The following is a 6,158-nucleotide window of genomic DNA, read 5'->3' as shown; positions in this document are numbered from 1 at the left end:
AATTTCCAGAACTTTCTACCGCGTTGAACAAAATGGCTATCTGAAAATTTTGATTGGATGTGTTTGGAGGAATGGTGGGCGTGAGAGGGGGGTTAGTTATCCTCCAATCACTTTCGACTATTACAAAGGGCTCTAGGCCTCTCAATTTCTAATTGAATGAGCCCCTTTTGAAGTTTTACGACCACTCTATCTATAAGAACCTTATATGCCCCCAGGGCAGAACTTACAACCTTTGCCCTTGGGGCTCTGGGGGGTTTCTAATCCTTAAATACATAATTTTCAGAACTTTCAGCTACGTAGAACAAAATGGCTATCTCTAAACTTTGATTGAAGGTTTTGGGTAAATGGTGGGCGTAAGAAGTGGGTTAATTACTCTCCACTCACTTTCGACTATCAAAAAGGCAATTTCAATTTCCAATCAAATGAGCCCTTTTTGAAATTTCTTTAACAACTTTCTATATAGACTTTATATACCCCCAGGGCATAAGGTACAACCCTTGCACTGAGGGCTCTAAGGGGGTTATCATCCTAAAAGACCTAAATTCAAGAACTTTCAACTACGTTAAACAAAATAGATAACTCAAAATTTTGATTGGATGTGTTTGGGAAAATAGTGGGCGTGAGAGGGGCGTTAGTCACTCTCAAATCACTTTCAACTATTAAAAAAGGCACTAGCCCTTTCAATTTCCAATTGTATGAGCCCTTTTGAAGTTTCTACACTTTCAATAAAAACCTTATATGCCCCCAGGGCAGAACTTACAACTACGGGAGGGGTTGGGGTTGTCATCCTTTAAGACCTCATTTCTAAAACTTTCAACTACGTTGAATAAAATGGCTATCTAAAATATTGATTGGATGTGTTTGGGGAAAATATGGGCGTGAGAGGGGGGGGCTAGTTGCCCTTAAATCACTTTCGACTATTAAAAAGTGCACTAGCCCTTTGAATTTCCAATCGAATGAGCCCTTTTTCAAGTTCCTACGACAAAGATTCCCAATGAAAACCTTACATGCCCCCAGGGGATAACTTGTAACCCTTGCCCTAAAGACTGTGGGGAGAGTGTCCAGCTCAAAAGTATAATTTCCTGAACTTTGAACTGCGTGAAACAAAATGGCTATCTCAAAATCTTTATTGGATGTGTTTGGGGAAATGGTGGGCGTGGAAGGGGTGTTAGTTGCTTTCCAATCACTTTCGACTATTAAAAAGGGCACTAGACATTTCAATTTCCAATCGAATGAGCCCTTTTTGAAGTTTCTACGACAACGCGTTCTATAAAACCTTTAAAATCCTTGCCCTGAGGGCTGTGGAAGGGTTGTCATCCTCGAAGACCTAATTTCAAGAACTTAAAACTACGTTGAACAAAATGGCTATCTCAAAGTTTGATTAGATGTGTTTGGGGAAAAGGTGAGCGTGAGAGGCGTGTTAGTTGCACTCTAATCACTTTCAACTATTAAAAAGGGCACTAGCCCTTTCAATTTCCAATCGAATGAGCCTTTTTTGAAGTTTCTACGACAACGCCTTGTATAAAAAAACCTTATATGTCCCCAGGGCATAACTTACAACCCTTGCCCTAAGCGCTGTGGGGGACTGTCCTCCTCAAAAACAGAATTTTTATCTGGAAATCAACTACGCTGAACAAAATGGCTATCTCAAAATTTTGATTGGATGTGTTTTGGGAAATGGTGGGCGTGAAAGGGGTGTTAGTCGCCTTCCAATCACTTTCGACAATTAAAAAGGGCACAAGCCACTGTAATTTCCAATTGAATGAGCCCTTTTCGAAGTTTACACGACAACTTCTTCAATACGAAGTGCCCTGCTCTAAAGGAAAAAAATAATAAATAGTACATTGTGCCAACATCGTTCTAATATGCCCCCAGGGATTAACTTAAAACCCTTGCCCCGAGGGTTTTGGGGGATTGTCCTCCTCAAAAACATATTTTCTACCTGGAAATCAACTACGCTGAACAAAATGGCTATCTCGAAATTTGGATTGGATGTGTTTGGGGAATGATGGGCGTGGGAGGGGGGGGGGCTAGTTGCCTCCCAATCCCTTTCGACTATTAAAAAGGGCATTAGCCACTCCAATTTCCAATCGAATGAGCCCTTTCGAAGTTTCTACGACAACTATTTCGATACGAAGTGCCCAGGTATGGAAAAAAAAGTAATACATTGTGCCAGCATGGTTCTTTACGTAGGCAGCACGATCGCGCTGCCTATGATATGCCTATTTTTTTACTTTAGACGAAATTTCAAGGCCTAAAGCTGGTATAAAATTTGTCGGGGGATTATTCATATAGTGTGCCTAATCAGAGGCAACGTTATAGCGTTGTCTATAGTAAAGTCTATAAGGCTCCAATAATTTATTATTATATTGTTTCCCCAAAAGCACTTCATATTGAAAGGGTGGTCAGATAAACTTCTGAGGGGTCCATTCAATTGGAAATTGAAAGTTTTAGTACCCTTTTTAAGAGTCAAAAGGGATTGGAGGGCAACTACCCCCCCCCCCCTCCGTCTTTTTTCTCCAAATGTATCCAATAAAAATTTTGAGATTAATTTTGTTACATTTTGTTAAAAATAGTTCAAAGATTAGATAACAAAAACTCCGAGTTCGACATAACCCCCTAGGGCAGGCGTTTTAAGTCATGCCCTGGGGGCATATATGGTTCTTATGGAAGGGCTGCTTGTATAAGCTTCAGAGGGGGCTCATTTAATTATAAATTGAAAATTCTAGTTCACTTTTTAAGAGTCAGAGAGATCAGAGGGCAACTAGCTCCCCTCGACGCCCTTTTTTCCCCAAACCATCCGATAAAAATTTTGAGATAGCCATTTTGTTGAAAATAATTCAAAAGTCAGATATCAAAAGCTCCTCTGGCGATAGAAACCCCAGAGCTTTGGGGCAAGTGTTTTAAATTATACCCGAGCGGTATATACGTTTTTATGTAAGTGATGGTCGTTTAAACTTCAGAGGTGGCTCATTTGATTGAAAATGGAAAGTTCTAGTTATCTTTTTATCAATCAAAGGTGATTGGATGGCATCCACCCCCCCCCCCCACACACACACACACACCTTCTTTTCCCCAAATGCATCTGATAAAAATTTTGAGATAGCCAGTTTCTTTGAAATATTCCAACGATCAGACAACAAAACTTCGGGGTCAATATACCCCCCAGAGCCCAGGGTAAGGGTTGTAACTTATTCCCCGGGGGCATATAGAGTTTTGGTTGAAGAGGTGACCATATAAACTTCGGAAGGGACTCAAATGATTAGAAATTGAAAGTTCTAATTCCCTTTTTCAGATTTAAATGATCCGATGGCAACTAGCCCTCACCCCAACCTTTTTTCGCCAAATACAGCTGATCGATTTTTTATATAGTCATTTTGTTCAAAATAGACCAAAGATCGTATGACACAACTCCAGGGGAAACACAGCCCACCAAAACCCGGGGCTATTATAAATCATGTTCCAGGGGCATATGAGGTTTTTATGGAAGGAATGGTCGTACAAACTTCGGAGGGGGCTCATTCGACTTTAAATTGGAATTTATATTTCATTGGAAATTGAAAGTTCTAATTACCTTTTAAAAAGTCATAAAAAGTGATTGGAGGGCATATACCCCCATTCACCCTCTTTTCCCAAAATACATCCGATCAGAATTTTGAGATAGCCATTAATTTTAAAATAGTCCAACTACTCGGGTTCAATCTACCCCCCCCCCCAGATTGGGTGAAGGGTGGTAACTTACGCCTTGGTGGGCATATAATGTTCTTATGAAAGAAGCGGTCGTATAAACTTCGGAGGGGACTCAAATAATTAGAAATTGCAAGTTCTAGTTCCCTTTTTTCAGAGGTAACGCTATAGCGTTACCTATAGTAAGGGCTATAAGGCTTCAATGTTTTATTATTTATTATTTTTTCCCATGGGCATTTCATATGGAAGGAGTGGTCACATAAAATTCGCAGGGGGCTCATTTGACTGAAAATTGGGAGTTCTATTGCTCTTTTTCAGAATCACAGTGATAAGAGGGCAACGAGCCCCCCCCCCTACACCCTATTGCCTAAAATGTATCCGATAAAAAATTTTGAGATAGCCATTTTGTTAAAAATAGCTCAAAGATCAGATAACAAAAAATCTGAGGTCGACACAATCCCCCAGAGTCCAATGGCAGGCGTTGTAAGTTATACCCTAGGGGTATATATGGTTCATATGGAGGGAATGCTCGCATAAACTTAATAGGGGGCTCATTTTATTGGAAATTAAAATATCTTGTTCACTTTTTAATATCCAAAAGATATCGGAGGGCAACAACACCCCCTCCCTACACTATTTTTCCCCAAACCCATCCGATAAAAATTTTGAGATGGTCATTTTGTTAAAAACAGTTCATAATTCAGATAACAAAAACTAAGGGGGTTGACACCCCCCCCCCCCCAGAGTCTGGGGGTAGGCGTTGTAAGTTATGTCCTGGGGGCATAGATGGTTCTTATGGAAGGGATACTCGTATAAACTTGAGAGGGGGGCTAGTTTGAAAGGAAATTGAAAGTTCCAGAAGTAAAAAATATCAGAGGGCAACAAACCCCTCCCCTCTCCGATGCCTTTTTTTCCAAAACCCAGCCGATAAAGATTTTGAAACAGCCGTTGTGTTAAAATTAGTTCAAAAATCAGACAACAATAACTCCGGGTTTGACCCTCCCCCTCCCCCTCCCCCCTCTATGGACATGGCCTTGGCCACTAGTCCCCTTTCCCCGCCCTTTTTTCTCAAACGTATTCGACATAAATTTTGAAATGGTCATTTTGTCAAAACTAGTTCAAAAGATCCAATAACAAAACTCTGAGGTCGACACAACCCCCCAAAGCCTGGGGCAGGCACGATAAGCTATGCCCTGGGGGCACTAGCCCCCAGGGCTTTTAGTTCACTTTTTAAGAATCAAAACAGATCAAAAGGCAACTAGCCTCCCACACACTTTTTCCCCAAACCCATCCGATCAAAATTTTAAGATAGCTATTTCGTTAAAATTAGTTGAAGCATCGGATAATAAAAACTCCGGGGTTGACACAGCCCCCTAGAGCCTATGGCGTTGTACGTTATGCCCTGGGAGCATATTTGGTTCTTATGGAAGGGGAGGTCGTATAAACTTCAGAAGGGGCTCATTTGATTGGAAATCGAAAGTTATAGCTCCCTTTTTAAGATTCAAAAGTGATCAGAGGGCAACAAGCACTTCCCCCGTGTCCTCGTGTCCCCAAATGCATCCGATCGAACTTTTGTATACAGACATTTTGTTCAAAATAGACCAAAGATCACGTAACAAAAACTCCAGGGAAAATACAGCTCCCCAGAACCTAGCAGCGAATGTTGTAAGTTATAAGCTTACCCCCCCCCCCCGAAAAAAAGACCTTTACTAAGTGACTGCAACCCTGGACAGTGCACAAGGGTGTAAAATATACATAATATACTTCCATTTAATGACAATTTCGTTTTCTACCCTCCTCTGCCCATGTTCAAATCACCTAGACAGCGCTATCAAGTGTTTTTAAATTTATAAATACATAAACAATGAAAGTGCTAAAATTTTATTATAATATTCCTCAGATAACTTTCATTGGTTTCTTTCACAAAATAAATCATAAATCCAGTACGAAAACACGTAATTGAACAAAATTCATAAATGATACACTTGGAGAGAACGATAGTTAAAAGGCAGCTAATCAAAAGGTACTAAATATATCCTTTACACTAAAATACTTTGGATGCGTTCCAAAGATTTTAAGTGATCATTAACAATCAATTCTTCAGTCCTTAAACGCTCAGAGAAAAGCAGCTAATATTTTATTTCTTTCTGCCGTTGTAAAACTAAAAAATGGCCACTTTTTTTGCTGTCCGGTAGTCTAGAATAAAAATAGTAAAAATAATGGATTATAATTGGATTAATTATAATAATTAATCATTTCCAGCTAACTATTTTATCTCTTTCTGCCCTTATAATAGTAAGTACGCCCAATATAGTTTGTTGTTTTTGGGAACAAAAACAGTAACAAAGAAAGAACTAAAACATTTGCCACTTTTCTTGTTATGAGTATATGAGGCCCTTTACGACCCTTTGACGATGAAGGTAATTAATTAGCTATTCTAATTAATTATTATTAAAGATAAGTGCTTTTTG

This window comes from Artemia sp. Qi Xiang Cuo, chromosome 21 (assembly GCF_049724085.1).
Source record: "Artemia sp. Qi Xiang Cuo chromosome 21, ASM4972408v1, whole genome shotgun sequence".
Classification (NCBI taxonomy): domain Eukaryota; kingdom Metazoa; phylum Arthropoda; class Branchiopoda; order Anostraca; family Artemiidae; genus Artemia; species Artemia sp. Qi Xiang Cuo.
This window is presented reverse-complemented; position numbering follows the sequence as displayed.